At 35.6% G+C, this 20,543-nt stretch overlaps 1 long non-coding RNA gene across 1 annotated transcript in view; it reads left to right on the top strand.

Moving 5' to 3' along the window:
* Window positions 1-2,015: 2,015 nt before the first annotated feature.
* The window catches only part of LOC136792407 (uncharacterized), a 150,187-nt gene continuing 131,659 nt past the window's right edge, over window positions 2,016-20,543 (top strand). Inside the window, exon 1 of the long non-coding RNA XR_010836146.1 lies at window positions 2,016-2,086. This is a non-coding gene — a long non-coding RNA (uncharacterized lncRNA). The remainder of the gene's footprint in view (window positions 2,087-20,543) is intronic.

The raw sequence follows: 20,543 nt of genomic DNA, 5'->3' as shown, positions 1-20,543 counted from the left end.
TTTAAAGTGCATTTATAAATTTCTCCTCATTGATTGTTCATATACATTCAGGGGACAAGGCTGATAATAATAATTTAATAACTAGGGAATTAACCGCTTGAGCAAGAGAGCTGGATGCACAGGAGTTTATGGTCAGAGTGGAATATTAGAAAATGTGATTTCAGAAAGGATGCAATTTCTGCTGATGACAGGGAGTGATAAGGGGTGGTGGCTGTGTTCTTCAGGAAAAGTCCTAGTCAAGGAATCATGGTCACTTGTTCCATGTTGAACAAAGGAAGAGGCAAAGAATGTTTCTGGTCTAAGATATGGGAAGAATTGAAGCAGCAGTAATCAAAATGAAGGTTGTCTACCAGAAGAGCTAATTGGAGGGCATGGAAAGAATGGACAGGGAATTATGTGGCTTAAAAATGCTAAATGAAATGCAGTGCGTTATATGGAGAAATGGAGACGAATGAGGGGAAATGGGGAGACTCAGCACAGGTCTCAGCCCTGCCCTGGCTTCAGTAACCTATTGTTCTTTTGATCACTCCAGGTCTCTGTTTTATTCTTGTAGTTCTCCTGTGCCCTCCCATACCTTTGTTCTTAGTGTTTTGATAAATAAACCCTTCTCAAATTTTTCCAATTTGAGTGTACTATTGATTTACTGTTAGGACCCTAAATGATACATCAGCTAATTTAAAATATCTTATCTCATTTTTCTCTATTATATATTATGGTTGATGATAATGATCAACTTTGTAATTACTAATAAGCAAGCACTATGCATATATTACATAATAATAGACATTATATTATGTAATTATATTATTTAATCTGTGAGGTAGGTTGTGCTCTTTTCATATTATAGGTGAGAAAACTTAAGACTCAAAGATATTGTTATATAGTCAGTAAGTTGCAAAGCCAGTCTGGCTCCAGTATTTGTTTTCTTAAATACAAGTATTGGATTGACTCTCACAAAAGGGGACACCAAACTGAGTAAGCTTTACCTCTGCCCTTAGGAAGAGCAACAGCTATTTGGTAAAATAATAATTAACTAATTAATTAATGTACAGTGTGTGTGTGTGTGTGTGTGTGTGTGTGTGTGTGTGTGTGTGTGTATGTATCCTTCAAAGGATAAACTGACTATCCTAGGTATGGAAGAAACCCACTTGAAAACTTTCCCAAAGCCAATCAAAATAGGTCATTAACTTTGAGAAGTTGGCTTGACGAAAGCAACATTTATTTGAGTAAGTGTCTACAGGGAGAAGTTTAAGCCATTTTCTGTACACAGACAACCACATAGGAAAACAGCTCAGTAAATTCAAAGCATGAAGATCAAAGTTGTTATGATTACATTTTATTTCCATTTCACCTTACCTTACTGTGCATGCTTATTATTTTATGCTGTTTATACAGCCCATTACCTACTCCCTCTAGTTCTGAGGTCAGAGGAATGGCATTTCCCCTTTAGAGCATTTCTACCTCACGCTCTATAATTGGCTAGTGGAATTAGAGTTTTTTGTGGTTATGGGAACGGAAAACTTCCCCCCTTCAGCAAAAATGCAGAATTGTCATGGTACAATTTACTTTCACTCATTCAAGCATTATTCAGACTTAGCGATTTTTAAAAATTTCTTTCATTTTTAAAAAATTTGAGGTATTTTCTATTAAATTGGGCTGGCAAAAAACTATTAGAGATATTTAAAACTTGGAGAAATTCCAGACACTATTAATCCAGACACTTTTGTTTTGAAAAGAATCCTTAGACATCGTTTACAATTCACAGGACGGTTGTTTTCACATAGGGGAAGTTGTTATCTGCCAAAGTCATATCAAAGATAACACACAAAATCTGACAGGACAGAAAATTAGAGAAGTAATGTTTGAGTTTTGAATTTTTATTTTATCTTTAAAAATGTAAATATGTTCTTATAAAATAGCTCATCTATGATTTGGCGTTTCTGTTGTCAATAATTTATAGAAAGTGAGGACAGCAGTTGGCTTATTTTTTTCAGGGAACTTTTCTGAAGACAACAGAACTGGAAAACTAAATTGAACAATCTTACCACCCTCAAAGGGCATTTCTTAGGAGCAGAAGCCCAGACATGTAAGTTTTTCCTTGGTAATCTTGTTAATAATAACTCTTAACCACTGGCGACAAGGGGACTTTTCCGTTCAGTACCATCAAAGACAGTTGAAATTAAGGACACTGAAAATGAAGGAGTTGGGTTGGGTGGAGGGCAGCCACTAATATAATCTAATTCATATTTAACCAGACAGTGATAAAAAAAAACTTGCTTTACTATTCATATAAATTGGATAGTTCATATAGGCTTTTTTTCTATTATAGGTTGGATTTGTAAAGAGTTAGTTTCTGTTACTTCTCCTGGTTACTGTGACTCTGCAGAATGAAAATAGAAATTCCGAAGGTTTGTGGCATGTGTTTGCATGGCTGAGTGTGTCACATGTGTGAAGAGGGAGACAGAGAGAGAAAAGCTTGTGAGCTGGTAGATGGAGCCAGTGTTCTTGTAGGATATTTAGCACCCTTTGCAACACTTCAAACACCAAGATGAACTCTTATGGGGGAGCCTTCTTGGATTTAGTTTATTCCAAGCACAGCCTTCATTTCGCTCTGATATCTTTTAATGTTGAGCTTTTTCTGTGCCAGTAGCATTCTTGAAAGCTATAAACACAAGAGAGAAGAACTGTTTATCGGTCAGGCCAAATGAGTTTTGTTTGTGGATGTTCTATGCACTGTGGAGGAAACAAAAAGACTGTGAGGCCAGAAGTGCTGAGAACTGAGGTGCCAAGAACACCAGAGCACATAGGGCAACTAGGGATGGGCTAGAGCACAAAGGAGTTTATAATCAAGCCAGGCGAACTCTAAAACTTCATTCTTTGGGGAGGCTGGAGATTGGACTTAAGTTCAACTTCAATTTTTCCTAACGTGGGGCTCCTTTGGGCAAGTTTAATCCACGTGGACCTCAGTTTATTCTTCCATGTAATGAGGGGATATCTTATAGTCAGGGATAAAAATATTTGCATGATGCTGAGTCTTCCCTGTTTCTCCACCCATGTGGCCAGTAAGCTAGGATGGTCACACCTTTTCCTGCAGAACCCAGAGAGTCCTTAGAAGCCTTCTCAACATGATTTGCAAGAAGTAACTATCAGTTGATTGGAGCTAGTGTGTGAAGTGAAACCAATTCACCATTCAGGGCCTGACTGAACTTTGACATCTGAATTTATGAATCCAAAATATGTTGTACCTGATCAGTGTCACACGTTTGGCATAAAAATAAACAGGAAAACAATGTCTTAAATTACAGCCCTTTATGGGCACCAAACTGCTTTAGGTTAAACCTGTTCTAAAACAACTGGTTTCTCAATTTTCAGTACCCATCAAAATCACCTGGAAAGATTTTTTAAAATAACAATGCCCAAGTTTTATCCTCAGAGATTCTGATTCTGTTTTCCTGGGGGTGGGTCCCAAGTATCACTTTTTTTTTTAAGCACCCTCTAACAAATCTAATGTGAAGACAGGGTTGATAACCGTTTCGCTGGAGGAAGAAAAACAGTAGCACTGGACACTACTCCTCTCAGATAAGCATGAGGAACACAGAAAGAGAGAAACACCCATGCAATTTGCTGCAGTATGTCTCCATGTACGAGGCAGGGATTTTATTTGGCTATGAAGATTAAGCTGGATCTGAATACATGTTGAGGAGAAAGGAGAGAAAATTTCAGGTTGGAGAAGCAGAATAGACAAAAAGCACAAAGGTGAAAAGCATGTCATGAGTGAAGAAGACACAAAGGCTATTTGATGTTGGGGGAGGGGTGTGAGAAATTAGATTGGCTAAGTGTATAAAGCTATTGAAATTGACTAGCATTTATCATTTAAGTTTCATAAAACTGTTCTATACACCTGCACTGGGAGCGTTACAAAAGCCTTCAGTCTCCGTTTTAGTGACTGAATAAATAGGCGATTTTCTCCTTTTAGAAACAAACTAACTCACGCTTTTAACCTGACCAATGAAGTAAAGTAGGCCTTCATCTGGTAGGAAATGCTGGTGACTGGAGTCTGTCTGCTCATTCTTGTTTAGACCCCCAGAAGAAGTGTAACCTCTTTCTGAAAATGTTATAAAAACAGTGTAAGAATTCCACAACCAGTGGAAAATAATTTAACTTAGCATTAACATTAGAGAAAATCCATACCACAAGGGTTACTTTTTCTCTTTATAACAATATTGAACTCACTGGGACAGAAAATGAAATGATTTTATACATCATCCTGTGACCATAAAGTACCTAACATAGAGCTTTATAGAATCTGGGTATTGAGTGTATGTCTGAAAATGTAACCAGATTATGCTCCTCCTTTTTTGTTTTCCAATTACTGTTCCTTTCCTTGCATTTCTTATATCAGTCTCCCCTAATTAAGGTTTTGCTGTTATTGTTTTCTGTTTTCCCAGTGCAACGCATCCTCCTGGCAACCCTCTCAAGTCAGGATGCATTTCTAAAGTTGTATGTAAGATAAAGGGAACTCTTAAATAACTTGAGAACAAAATTCACTTAATGTGAGGTAAAGGTTAATAGATGAAACTAGACTGTGAAAGAGCTTTACACACAAGTTCTTTGCTATTTAACTTTGAGTTTTGTAGGCAGCTAAAAATAGCCCAGGCACACCTGTGTTATTAAGTGATCCTTTACACTGCAGACTTTAGGTTAGACTGTGTTTTTACTTAGGTGTAGATAGCTAGGCAATTGCTTTATTTTATCTGCTACATTTGAATTATTTCAAGTTAGCATCATTTTTCCATGATTAGCAAAGTAATAATAACTTATGAAATGGAAAGCTCTTCATTGGGCTCTGTCAGTGGTAGATCATTATTTCTAATCTTGACTTTACAGCTTCCACTAACTGGTAAAGAAATAAGAGACTGCATTAGGTGAAATAAGAATAGTAATAATAGCAATAGTAATACTTCAATGAGGAATCAACAGTATACATAATCACAGAGGAAATAGTTCTCAAGCATTTTATTTTCTCCCTTTTATGGATAAGCTTTTCTACAATCTATAAACATTCACAAAAATCTCAGTCTCAGTGAGTGCCCTGAACTTTGTATTTTCTAAAAATACATAAATAGAGAGGACTTCAAAATTCTGAGGTATGGATCAGGATCAGGATAGCCCCAGAGATCTGGTGTCAGCATAAAGGTACATTCCAAAGATGTTTGGTTTGGTTGGAGTTTCATTGTGAATGGAGCCCACTCAGATCAGGGACTCCCCAGTATTACACTGAGCTGAAATTTTTCACTTATCCAGATTTCCTTAAATGATTCGTAATCTTACTACCTCATATAATACATTTTTATTTTAGTGTGTATTCCCTTCTTGTTTTTTAAGTCAGCAAATACTTTTTCAGTCATATGCAATATATATATAAGTATCTTACATACACAGTTACACACATATATATATATTTCCTTGTATATTTAAGAAAAATTTTTAGCATCATCTCAGTATTGCAAAGAATCTTAAAATGTCCAATCTAACTATCCATCTGATACTAGAATATTCTCCTACTACCTACAGGCATCATCTAGGTCAGCCTTGAATATTTTCAGTGATGAATAACTCACCACCATTAGAAATCTTTGGATAACACTAATATTTGAAATTTCTCCCTTACATTGTACTGTACTTTCTGCTTATGGTTTTTTTCTCTAGTCTTTGACAACATAAAAATTGAATCTAATGTGTCTTGTACTTGCTATTTCCTGTAGTAGTTTCTCATATGGCAGAGTTTCCAAACCTATCCTTCATCAAGAAACTTTCCTCAAGAATATTACATAGAGAGATGTTATATTCCTAGTTACAGAAAGATATATCTACTCATAGATGTAAGTATTAGACTATGTAAGTAAGTATGCAAGTAAAGCCAAGTATTAGCTTTTGACTTTTTTGGTTGGTTAGTTAGTTTGTTTGTTTTTGGTCTTATCTCATTCCTGTTGACCTGTTTCAAAGTTTATCATTGCATAAAATCACAAGGTTGCTAGCCAATTGATCAGACACTTAATTGTACACTACTATATGTTCACCACAAGCATGGTTTATCTTTAAATTTTACATTAAGTGAATTTCTAATGTGTTCAGGTATCTAGCTTTAGGGAAGTTGCCTCTATTCCAAACTTATGGGTAAATCCTGAACCCATATCAATTATGATAATTAGTTTTCCTTACCAGAATTAAGTAATGGATGTGTGACCCAGGTCTAGTCCATGAGATGTGTTGGAAAGTCTGTAAGGTAGGAAGAGAGGCTTCTGAAATACTGTTTTTTTGAAATACATTTCCCTACAAGTATAAAGAGACCATATAAAATAATAGTTTCTCTTCCACTGAATATTGTCCTGCCTGTCTGTGATGCCTGAGAATATGGCAGCCTTCTTGCAAGCATGAGATAAATTAGCCAGAGGACAGGCAGAAACACACAAGATGACAAAGTAGTTCTTTTTGTTGGTTTTAAAATTTATTGGGGTACAATTTAAATACAGTAAAAATACAGGCACAAAAACTTATGAATTTTAACAAATATGTATATTCATATAACAACACCACAGTCAAGATATAGTCTCATCATCCTAAAGTGTTCTCTCGAGACACTTTGTAGTCAATCACCTCCGTACACTCCTGGCCCTTGGTAACCACTCTTTTTTTTTTTCCTGTCATAGTTTTTCTTTTCAGAGTGTCATATAAACAGAATCATACAGTATATAGCTTCTGACTCTTTTTTCACTTCACATAGTGTATTTGAGGTTCATCTATGTTATCACATAAAACAGTAGCTTGTTGCTTTTTACTGCTGAGTAGAATTTCATTTTGTGCCTATGCAGCAGGAACACTGATTCTTCATGGTAGTCAACCACAGAATTAATCAGATTGAAAGCCATCCTACTCTGGGATGTATTGATAGGCAAGACAGTTTTTTCCTTTTAAGCTATTTTGGTATTTCTTGTCCAACGCATTGTAGCTGATATACCAGATTGATCTGTCCTACTATTAATGATGTCAAACAGTGAGTTCAAATGTAAGGTGGTATATTTATTCCAGCTGGACATTTCATTAAAGTGAGTTAATTCAAAACAAGTTTGCTTAAAATCACTGTCTATAGTCCATTCACTTAAATTCTATCTTGTTGGATTGGGCACACCACAGTGGCTGTCAAGATATATTTTTGCCCTAATTTTGTCATTAAATATGTGTGCTATTCTGTTGCATTTATGCTGTACAAATTGAGTGAGCCTACCTTATATCAGCTAATCCAACATAATATAACAAAAGCTATATATATTGAAATCCAGTCTTATTGTCATTTATTATATTTTCCTTTCTCCTTTAGACCATTTATTTACCCTTTCCAATACAGATGACCACAATATTCCAATTGTTTCCAGGTTGTCTCCAAATCATTTTTCTATTTGAAATGTTTGTCCTTAATAATTTAGGGAGTGACTCAATTAAATCTTCTCCCACTAATATTCACTTATTTCAGTAAAATTTATTAATGATAGCACCTTTCTAGAAAGGGTCATATTAATCCAGAAACACAATAGATAACATTAATCCAGCATCTATTAAGTTGTTTACACTGTACCACATATTAACTTACGATCCTCTCATTTATTCTTCACAATGATTATTTCAACTTTACAGATGAGAGAATTAAGCTTAAATCTTGTATCAACCACAGTAACATGTCCTAAATTAAATTTTCTACACCCAAATTTGTAAAATGTCATAAAAAGTAATGTGCAGCAATGTGTTTCCTTTTTGAAGTGTGTTTCTTTAGACTGTAAGGGGAGGGTTTCATTTTATTTCATTAATTTCTCAACTTTAAAAAATAAACATGCCAGTCTTCTACACCAAAACCCAATGGAAGCATTCAATATAAATATATCCATATAGTTTCTGTATCTGTTTTATATTTTGAAAATTGCTCCAGCTAGAAAAAGTAGTAGCAACAACACAATCTAGCAACATTCTAGCAGCATTCCTCAGTATGCTTGTATCTCTTTTGGGTCTAGCAACATTCCTCAGTATACTTATATCTCTTACAGGTCACAAGAAATATAATTATATATCGCAATAGATACAATATGTATATATATGTGCCTGTCATTTGTTTGTCCTCATCTCAAAAAGGGTTAATGGAGGCACCAAATCATATATTAAAAGCACATTGAGAAGGCTGAAAGAGAGATTCTTCTGTGGGTACTTTATAAAACTACATTTACAACATGATAAAACTACCATGAGGTCATTCTCTAAATCATCCTTGAATGTTTGAGCAGTGGCATCAATGCCCTTTCCTAGCAAGTCATAAAGCAGGTTGCCCTGGAGGTTCACTGGTATCCCTGCCCAATGGCCATTTTTTCCCCTAATTTGCTTTTATAGTCAATGAGTGTATTGAGTCATGTCTCCATTAATCATCTCCAGGGGAACCAGCCAACAAAGGTTATGATGTTCGGTTTTAGGATGTTAGTCCTGGTGTTTGCTTGAATACAAAAATCTCCTAGACAATTAGCCATGGCAATTCCAAAGCTGATGCCTGGAGGCCTTCCTTCAATTTAGGAAAGAACCCTGGGTAGCTACAAGAAAGGCCACCAAGCAGGGGAATGTCCCTATTTGAGTTATGCTGAGACTAATGTGTAAATGTGTGTTATGAATATGCAAGGAAGATTCTTACTTCAAAAAGGAATTACTTCTGCCCCAGGCATCAATATCTTTACAATCATAATGATAGATGCCTCTGCTGCAGCTTTCTTGGCCAGAGCTGCAATAAATGAAGGGAATCCATCAGTAGCAAAGGCTAACAGCCTACTGTCTTATAACAGATTGTTTGATTTCCCTCAATCAACTTAAACAAGCATGGCACTCAGGGAAGAAGTATGCATAATATGTAGAACACTATTTGGGCAGGACTGGAAAATGCATGCTTCGGGAATGTCACTCTGTTTCAAATCCCTGCTCTGTCACTTACATCCATGTAATCTTGGTCAATTCTTTAGTTTCTCTGGGCCCAAACATCCTTGCCTTATAAGATAAAAATAGTACCCAGGTCATAAGTTTGTTGAGAAGACTAAATAAAATATTTTGTGTAAAGAGCAAAGAACAGTGTCTTGTATGCTATAGGCTCTTGATTAATGGTAGCTATCATCATCGTTGTTGAATATGTGGATTACAGTTCTACTTTAGGACATCATATGAAGCTTTTTAGACTTTTTAGGTACCAGCTTCATCAAATCATTTGGATCCGCAAATACTAAAATGTCTGAATGTCAAAAAGCTAAGTCAGAATCTTTATGAACTAACTAGAATTTGCCAAAGAAAAGATTTAATCATAAAATGTGTTCTTATACTTAAATGAAAGGTACAGAAATGCTACTACTCTGTGTGTTATTCAGCATGAATATACAGTTTCTACACTTTTGTTTCAGTTCTTTAAAAAAATATCTGTTCTCATTTACAAGGTGCTAATTAAGAAAAAAAAGAAACAAAATGAGACCCAGGGTTGAGACTGGTTCTTTATGACATATTTTACTTGAAATCACCAGAGAAAGATTCTCTCTACCACATAACTTTTCTACTCCTTTCTATTTCTAGTATTTCTTACATCTCTCTGCCCTTGAACTAGAGAAACATAACCAGCTATTCATATATAATACCAATCATACAATAGGTAATGTGTGTAGAGGACACATGAATGCCCAGCACAGCTGTGGGTGCTTCCTATGTATCATCTCATGAGGCCTTCACAACTCTATGAGGTCTTAGTAGTCCTACTTTATAGATGGGAACACTAAGGCACAGAGAATGTAGGGGACTTGTTTCAGATCATATAGCTAATAAGCAAACTGCATGGGATTACAGAGGATGCTCCTCACCACTGTGCCTTACTGCCTCCAAAGTGCAGAGTTTGGTTATAGTACTGTATCCCTACCAGTCATAATCATCTATGTGACTTGACTAGATATCTAATGATAATCTTCCAGGTTATTTTATACAGAATTCCATTTTCTCTCTTAATCTCTTTCTAAATATGCTGTGACAACTGTCATAAATACAAAGTATGAGGGTTATTTGGTCTGATTTTCTTTTTGCCCACAAGGATAGTAAGGAAAACTGATCAGATGATCAGTTAAAAGAAAGAATAGGTCCCTAATATCTAGATTTATGAGACTGTACTATGAAGTAATTGAACCAACTTTTTAACAAACCTCTAAATAAATTCTGTTCTATTCAGTGGTGTCACAACTTTGTGAGGATGTGATTAACCCCAGTGATGTCTCCATTACTCTTATGGAATTTCCTTTTATATCTGAAACACATTTTTTTTTGGTCTTCTTTTTAATTTTTCTTGGTGGTGAACAGTCATGCATTGAATGAAAGGGGGTAATTTTTGAAAGGAGCCAAAATTTATTTAATTAAAAGTATGAAATAATATTGCAGAAGGCAGTAGCAGGACATATTTAAAGTGATGAAAGAGAAAAACCTACAATCAAGATTACTCGACCCAGCAAGGATCTCATTCAGATTCAGCAGAGAAATTTAAAACTTTACAAACAAGCAAAAACTAAGATAATTCAGCACCACCAAACCAGCTTTAAAACAAATGCTAAAGGAACTTCTCTAGGCAGGAAACACAAGAGAAGGAAAATACCTACAATAACAAACCCAAAACAATTAAGAAAATGGTAAGAGGAACACACATATTGATAACTACCTTAAATGTAAATATATTAAATGCTCCAACCAAAAGACATAGACTGGCAGAATGGATACAAAAACAAGACCCATATATATGCTGTCTACAAGAGACCCACTTCAGACTTATGGACACATACAGACTGAAAGTGTGAGAATGGAAAAAGATATTCCATGCAAATGGGAATGAAAAGAAACCTGGAGTAGCAATTCTCATATCAGACAAAATAGACTTTAAAATAAAGACTATTACAAGAGACAAAGAAGGACACTATATAATGATCAAGGGATCAATCCAAGAAGAAGATATAACAATTGTAAATATTTATGCACCCAACATAGGAGCACCTCAATATATAAGGCAAATGCTAACAGCCATAAAAGGGGAAATCAACAGTAACACAATCATAGTAGGGGACTTTAACACCCCACTTTCACCAATGGACAGATCATCCAAAATGAAAAATAAATAAGGAAACACAAGCTTTAAATGATACATTAAACTAAATGGACTTAACTGATATTTATAGGATATTCCTTCCAAAAACAACGGAATACACTTTCTTCTCAAGTGAGCTTGGAACATTCTCCAGTATAGATCATATCTTGGGTCAGAAATCAAGCCTTGTTAAATTTAAGAAAATTGAAATCATATCAAGTATCTTTTCTGACCACAACACTATGAGACTAGCATCAATTAGAGGAAAATATCTATAAAAAATACAAACACATGTAGACTAAATAATACACTACTAAATAACCAAGAGATCACTGAAGAAATCAAAGAGAAAGTCAAAAAATACCTAGAAACAAATGAGAATGAAAACACAATGACCCAAAACTTACAGGATGCAGCAAAAGCAGTTCTAAGATGGACGTTTACAGCAATACAATCCTACCTCAAGAAATAAGAAATACCTCAAACAACCTAACCTTACACCAAACGCAATTAGAGAAAGAAGAACAAAAAAAACCCCAAAGTTGGCAGAAGGAAAGAAATCATAAAGATCAGATCAGAAATAAATGAAAAAGAAATTAAGGAAATAATAGCTAAGATAAATAAAACTAAAAGGTGGTTCTTTGAGAAGATAAACAATATTGATAAACCACAGGCCACCCTCATCAAGAAGAAAAAGCAGAAGACTCAAATCAACAGAATTAGAAATGAAAAAGGAGAAGTAACAACTGACACTGCAGAAATACAATGGATCATGAGAGATTACTACAAGCACCTATATGCCAATAAAATGTACAACCTGTAAGAAGTGGATAAATTCTTAGAAATGCACAACCTTCCCGGAGTAACCCAGAAAGAAATAGAAAATATAAACAGACCAATCAGAAGTGCTGAAATTGAAACTGGGATTAAAACTCTTCCAGCAAACAAAATCCCAGGACCAGATAGATTCACAGGTGAATTCTCTCAAACATTTAGAGAAGAGCTAACACCTATCCTTCTCAAACTCTTCCAAAATATAACAGAGGGAGGAACACTCCCAAACTCATTCTACAAGGCTACCATCACCCTGATACCAAACCAGGCAAAGATGACACAGAAAAAGAAACTACAGACCAATATCACTGATGAACATAATTGCAAAAATCCTCAACAAAATACTAGCAAACAGAATCCAATAGCACATTAAAAGATTAATACACCATGATCAAGTGAGATTTATCCCAGGAATGTAAGGATTCTTCAGTATACACAAATCAATCAATGTGATAAACCATATTAACAAATTGAAGGAGAAAAACCATTTGATCATCTCAATAGATGCAGAAAACGCTTTTGACAAAATTCAACACCCATTTATCATAAAAACTCTCTAGAAAGTAGGCATAGAAGGAACCTACCTCAATATAATAAAGGCCATATATGACAAGCCCACAGCCAGCATCGTTCTCAGTGGTGAAAAACTGAAACCATTTCCACTAAAATCAGGAACAAGACAAGGTTGCCCACTCTCACCACTGTTATTCAACATAGTTTTGGAAGTTTTAGCCACAGCAATCAGAGAAGAAAAAGAAATAAAAGGAATCCAAATTGGAAAGAAGAAGTAAAACTGTTACTGTTTGCAGATGACATTATACTATACATAGAGATTCCTAAAGATACTACCAGAAAACTACTATAGCTAATCAATGAATTTGGTAAAGTGGCAGGATATAAAATTAATGCACAGAAGTCTCTTGCATTCCTGTAGACTAATGATGAACAATCTGAAGGAGAAATTAAGGAAGCACTCCTGTTTACCATTGCAACAAAAAGAATAAAATACCTAGGAATAAACTTACCTAAGGAGACAAAAGACTTGTATTCAGAAAACTATAAGACACTGATGAAAGAAATTAAAAATGATACAAACAGATGGAGAGATATACCACGCTCTTCGATTGGAAGAATCAGCATTGTGAAAATCACTATACTACTGAAAGCAATCTACAGATTCAGTGCAATCCCTATCAAAGTACCAATGGCATTTTTCACAGAACTAGAACAAAAAAATTCACAATTTGTATGGAAACACAAAAGACCCCAAATAGCCAAAGCAATCTTGAGAACAAAAAATGAAGCTAGAGGGATCAGTCTCCCTGACTTCAGACTATACTACAAAGTTACAGTAATCAAAACAGTATGGTACTGGCACAAATAGAGAAATATAGATCAATGGAACAGGATAGAAAGCCCAGAGATAAACCCACGTGCATTGGGTCACCTTATTTTTGATAAAGGAGGCAAGAATATACAATGGACAAAAGACAGCGTCTTCAATAAGTGGTGCTGGGAAAACTGGACAGCTACATATAAAATAATGAAATTAGAACACTCCCTAACACCATACACAAAAAGAAACTCAAAATGGATTAAAGACCTAAATGTAAGGCCAGACACTATAAAACTCTTAGAGGGAAACATAGGCAGAACATTCTGACATTAAATCATAGCAATATCCTTTTTGATGCACCTCCTAGAGGAATGGAAATAAATGCAAAAATAAACAAATGGGACCTAATGAAACTTAAAAGCTTTTGCACAGCAAAGGAAACCATAAACAACATGAAAAGACAACCATCAGAATGGGAGAAAATATTTGCAAATGAAGCAATGGACAAAGGATTAATCTCCAAACTATACAAGTAGCTCATACAGCTCAATCTGAAAAAAACAACCCAATCCACAAATGGCCAGAAGACCTAAATAGACATTTTCCCAAAGAAGATATACAGGTTTCCAACAAACACATGAAAGGATGCTCAACATTACTTATCCTTATAGAAATGCAAATCAAAAGTACAATGAGGTATCACTTCACACCTGTCAGAATGGCCATCTTAAGAAAATCTACAAACAATGAATGCTGGCGAGGATGTGAAGAAAAGGGGACCCTCTTGCACTGCTGGTAGGAATGTAAATTGATGCAGCCACTATGAAGAACAGTATGGAGGTTCCTTAAAAATCTAAAAATAGAACTACTATATGATCCAGCAATCCCACTGCTGGGCACAAACCATGAGAAAACCATAATTGAAAAAAAGACATGTACCACAATGTTCATTGCAGCTCTATTTACAATAGCCAGGACATGGAAGAAACCTAAGTGTCCCTCAACAGATGAATGGATAAAGAAGATGTGGCACATATATACAATGGAATATTATTCAGCCATAAAAAAAGAAATTGAGTTATTTGTAGTGAGGTGGAAGGACCTAGAGACTGTCATACAGAGTGAAGTAATCAGAAAGAGAAAAACAAATACCATATGCTAACACATATATATGGAATCTAAAAAAAAATGGTTCTGAAGAACCTAGGGGCAGGACAGGAATAAAGACGCAGACATAGAGAATGGACTTGAGGACACAGGCAAGGGGAAGGGGAAGTTGGGACGACGTGAGAGAGTGGCATGGACGTATATACACTACCAAATATAAAATAGATAGCTAGTGGGAAGCAGCCGAATAGCACAGGAAGTTCAGCTCAGTGCTTTGTGACCACCTAGAGGGGTGGGATGGGAGGGTGGGAGGGAGGTGCAAGAGGGAGGATTCACTTAGTTATACAGCAGAAACCATTGTAAAGTAATTATACTCCAATAAAGATGTTAAAAAAAATTATTGTAGACTTATGGCAGAGGAGGGGAGGAAGGAAGGAAGGGAGAGAGAGAGGGAGGAGAAAGAGAAAGGGTTGGTGGGGGAAGAGAGAGAGAGAGAGGAGGGAGGGAAGGAGGAAGAAAGGAAGAAAGAAAAACGGAAAGAGTTTCTCTTTGTGGTTATAATGGATCCAGAATGCAATTCTGAAAAGAAGTTTCCTAGAATATTTTGAGCTCTATTGAAGTATTGAATTGTATGCATTGGAATTTATGTGTAACCTCCACAGATGACAGCTATAAAGACAGTATTTTTTTGTTAAACTTTGAGGAAAAATGCTTTTACATTTTATTATTTTACTTTCTTTTTTTTTTCTTTTACAAACAGAGTCAACAATCCTAAATTTTTGTTTCTTTACAAAGGACAGCTGGATGGCAAAGAAAAAGAGTTTGCTGGAATGCGGAAATCCATTTAAACCTACGCTTGTGTCCCTCTTTACTGATTTTTTAAGCAGCCAAATGCCCTATTTAGCATCTAGTCCTCCATTTAGGGTTTTAATCCAACTACAACCATGGAAAGAGAGTAGTTTTAAATAATAATGGAATCTTACTTTTACTGTTGAAACTTTACATCCTCCAGGAACCAAGACGTCTTTTTTGTCAGATAAGACCCTCCATAAGCCTGTGTTATCCATCACTTCCACTTAGGTTCAGAAAGCGGAAGGACCCACTTTTCTTTCAAGTAGATTTCTCATCTGTCTCAGCTAAGTCCCCTCCTGAACTGTATTCTTCACCGTCCTCCCCTTCTCTTTGCAAAAAAACTTTAAAAGATCTCAGGAAAGAGCTCTTGGGATTGTGTTGTTCATGGCAGGATCAGCATCGCTAATTCTTCCTGAGTGTTCTCAAAGTGTGGCTTGTCTCCAAAGCCAGAAATGCAAAATAATGTGATTTTTGTCATTTCCTTCATGATCCAATTTAAGGCATTTGGAGGACTTACATTTTATATCATTAAAAGGTCTTTTAAATTTTTGTTATTGAAATAGTCCCTAAAAATTATTTGTATGGTCAGTAATAGATAAATTATGTGGTCAGTTAATGGTATTATAAACATGTGGTTATGTAACCTCTAAACCCAAAGATCTATCATAAATAAATAAGTCAGAATTCAAATCCTGTGAGAACAAATTACATGCCTCCAGTTTTCCTTAGGAAACAGCTGTACTGAATCAGGTGGGTTGATGAAGGCCAACTATACTTGGCCTTGAGAGTTGGACTTAATTAGCATCCACGACTCTCACTAAAATTGATGAGGATAAACTTTCCTTAGACATAGTGGTCCCTGCCTTTTTGTTATCTCACGTCATGCTCACTGGCTTCCACAAAGCACTTGAATATGTTCAGGACCTGTGTGTAGAAACTCGATAGCATCTTATTCCTAAGGATGTTCAGGGTTATATGATGATTTCTCAGATAAATGGAACAAATTTCCATGAAACTTATAGATTATTAAATGAGAAATATTCATGCCAGCTAGAGGTATGTGCGGAATCAATCTGAGTAAAATCCAGCATTAGAAAATTTTTATGTGTTTTTTAACAGACATCTATAGCAGACGCCAGTTGCTAAAGGCTAAGTAGTTTTATTTAGCAGAAATACTAAATAGGGTCAGTCACTAATATCTGAAATTCGATATGGACCTAAGCCCTGTGCGGTTTACATGGAAAGAACATCTTTGCAGATGGCTTCAAGAAATGCTTAGGGGATCCATATGCTACAATAGTTGTATTTCTGCTAATTGTCCCTACCTAAAAATTGCCAGATGATGCTAAGAGATTGGATAGATCACTTGCTAGTATACGGATGGAAGTAAGAGCAAGTTTTATAGGAACAGGTGGAAGTTTTTCACATTATTCAGAAATATTAGTAATATCATTGACTTGATAAGATAATTTAATGTTTAGTCATTAGTATTGAATTAATTTTCTAAGGAAGATTTTCTGAGTTGAGATTTTCTTTTTATTTTTCATTCAAAATGTGAATTTCTTATTTTTTTAATTTTTATTTTATATTGGAGTATAGCTGATTAACAATGTGTTAGTTTCAGGTGTACAGCAAAGTGATTCAGTTATAATATACATGTATCTATTCTTTTTCAAATTCTTCTCCCATTTTGGTTATTACAGAATATTGAGCAGAGTTTCCTGTGCTACACAGTAGGTCCTTGTTAGTTATCTGTTTTAAATATGATAGTGTGTATATGTCAGTCCCAAACTACCAATTCATCTCTCAGCCCCACCTTTCCCCTTTGGTAACCATAAGTTTGTTTTCTAGTGTCTGAGTCTCTTTCTGTTTTGTAAATAAGTTCATCTGTATCATGTTTTTTAGAATCCACATATAAGCAATATCATATGATATTTGTCTTTCTCTCTCTGACTTACTTCACTCAGTTTGACAATCTCTAGGTCCATCCACGTTGCTGCAAAACGCATTATTTCATTTTTGTCTATGGCTGAGTAATATTTCCTTGTATATATGTACCACATCTTCTTTATCCATTCATCTGTTGATGGACATTTAGGTTGCTTCCATGTCTTGGCTACTGTAAACGGTGCTGCAGTGAACAATGGGGTGCATGTATCCTTTTGAACCATGGTTTTCTCCAGATATATGCCCAGGAGCGGGATTGCTGGATTTGAGAGGAAGTAACAAAAAGAATAACTTACACCCATACCAAACAGGTCAACATTTAATTAGTTAATTGCAACTTACTTATACTTATGCATTCGGGGCCACTTTTGACTCCTATTTAAAGTGAATAAATGAATGAATGGGTATTTAACAAAGCCAATTAATTAATTAGTAGCCTTTACCAGTATTTTTCCAGCAAGCACCTTGCAAATTCCCTATTTCAGAGCAGAAATCTAAATGTTCTTACTCTGAGAAATAAAACTTCATCTGTGGATGTTTGATTGGGAGCTCAATACTTTGACATTTATGAATAAGATTATCCATGAGAATATATCTCATTCTGACTAGTTCTGAACACAGCTTTTTGGTAAAATTGTATTATAAAAAACAGAAAAATTTGAAAATGTAATTAAATGAAAAATATTCCTAACCACCAAGGCCTAACTGCTTTTAATGTTTTGGTATATAGTCACTCAGGCATTTTGTTGTGCACATATGGTTGCATATATAAGTATATATGCATTATAATATATAAATTATAAATCCTTAAAAATAATAGGTAATTAAATATATAATACAAAATATGACATAATAAAGCTTTCTCAAATGAAAACAATTATAATTCTACAACTCTTGCCATTTTTCATTTTACCTTCTGATCTGTATTCATATTTCTACTTAATTGTAATCATAAAATTCATACTTGCATAACTACTTTGATAAGAAAATTATAACTGTACTTTTATTGCTTTCAGGCAATTCTTTTAACACACATTCCTCTCAAATTCATCCAAGAAGTGAAAAACCATGACATTTACATCAGAATGTAAATGTTTTAGCCTTTTGGGGTGACAACTCAGTAGACTTATTTTAAAAAGCAATAACATAAAAAATCCCAAACATCTTATTTCCATATGGGCAGCAGCTGTTCTTTTTCATATTGGTGAAAGGAGATTTTTTTGTGTTCTCTGCTCTGTCTGGCCTACTGGGGGCCTGATCACTGAAGTCGGCCTCCTGCTCTGATGCATCCTTGAGAGTTGGTGATGATACAGATAACGTTTATTGGAATGTATTCTGTGACACCGCTGTGCTGGGCATTTTACAGTCATTACCTCATTTATTTCTCCAACTGCCATTTTAAAGATGAAGGAACTCAGGCTTAGAAAGATCACATATCTTGCCAGGGGTCATGCAAATAATAAGTGGCAGAGCCAGGCTTTTCATCTGCTTGTTGCCAGAGCCCTTGACCACTAGCTCAGTGTTATCCAGCAGGCCTCTGTGTAGCTACATTCCACTGTTGATTGGGAGATTAGTAATCAGATGTCTTATGCTGAAACCTTTCAAATCCTATCAGTTGTCTTCACATCTTGGAGTAAATACTTCTGGCTTTTAGAAGAGCCTAGCTTTGGAAAATCTACTGTTCTACTCCTGGGAAAGCTCCTGGCACACTGTTCCTTTTCTAGCAATTTCTCCTCATTTCTTGGCTCAGTACCTTGAATTAATGCAGTGCCAATCATTACCTATTTCTACGTTATTTCTCTCCCTTAGACCTGTAAACTTTATGCTTCCCACCAAAATCAACCTGCATGTAGTTCTCTTATCTTCAGTTTCTTATCCATTTGAGATGTTTGAGGGATCCCCTGTAATTTTCAAAACAATTTAATTCCTCAAAAATCTTCCATATTGTTTTCCAGTTGTTCAGGTCAGAATTTTTGGAGTCAACCCTGAATCCTCTTTTTCTTTCTTATCCTGCACCCAAACCATTGGCACACCCTACAGGTTCTACTTTCAAAATATCTTCAAGACACAGTAGTTTAAGATAAAACCACTTCTTCCTTTTTTTTCCTTGCTACGACCCTGCTCCCCCATCATCCTTCTCCTTCTATCCTTGCCTCTGTATTGTATTATTTACACAGAGGCTAGAGAGATCCTATAGAAACTTCTGTCAAATTGGGTCACTTTTCTGCTCAAAGTTCACTAATGAATGACTTCCTGTCTCAGAGCAAAAGCCAGATGCCTGCACGGCCCTCCATGCTCTTATCCCTACTCCCACACTGTCCTACCAATATCCCTATTTGTCTAATTAAACTGGCCACCTGCACTTTCTCAAATAGGCCAAACATCTTTATACTTCATAGGCTTTGCACTTGTTTTACTCTCGGTCTGGGCCATTTTCCTGGCCAATAGACACATGGTTTGATTCTCCATTTCATTTCACATCTTCCCTTAGAAGTCACTTTTTCAGAGTCCATTCCTGGTCCCGTTATATAAAACAGCAACTCCCAACCTCAATGTGCCTTATTCTTCCTTTCCCTGTTTTAGTTTCTACCATAGCAGTTGATCAAAAGCTGACCTGTGACACATTTATTTCTTTAATTGCATATTGTATTCCTCCTCGAATATAATCTTTGTGAGGGCATGGGGTCTGCTGTGTGCACTGATATACTGTCAGCCTAGAAGAGCGCCCACCACACAGCAAATATTTGTTGTACAGGAATGGAATTCACCTCACTTTTGAGGGATCATCGTTTTAGGACGGTGCTCATTACTTTGGAAGTAGGGTGCCCAATAATGCAAGTCATTTTAATAATAATACTTAAAGTGTTTCCAGAATATTTTAGTAATTCATGTGATATATTGACAGTGGAGCCCAGAAATGAATTTATCCTAAAGTTTTGAAGTTTAAGTAATCAAATAGTTATCTAAACAAAAGTAGACCAATCAATTTTTTGACCATGTATGTTTATACATAGCACTTGTCTTTGTCTGGTCCAATATCTCACTATCAACATTACATACCTGGGCTCTGTGCCATTTTACAAGATAGAGAATGTTCAGAAGTGGAATAATGCTGTTTTGCCTTAACTGTCCCTATTTCTAAGGCTTTTTCTCCATTCTACCCTTACCTCTCTGTTGGAATACTATGATAGTTTTTAAAGCTGTGATCATAAGGGCAAAATTTGCGTTTCCCACATTGGATCAAAATCTATTTGTTGCTTCATGTAACACTTTCTCTTTTCTCCT

Source organism: Kogia breviceps, chromosome 13 (assembly GCF_026419965.1).
Source record: "Kogia breviceps isolate mKogBre1 chromosome 13, mKogBre1 haplotype 1, whole genome shotgun sequence".
NCBI classification, from domain to species: Eukaryota; Metazoa; Chordata; class Mammalia; order Artiodactyla; family Physeteridae; genus Kogia; species Kogia breviceps.
This window is presented reverse-complemented; position numbering and strand designations above follow the sequence as displayed.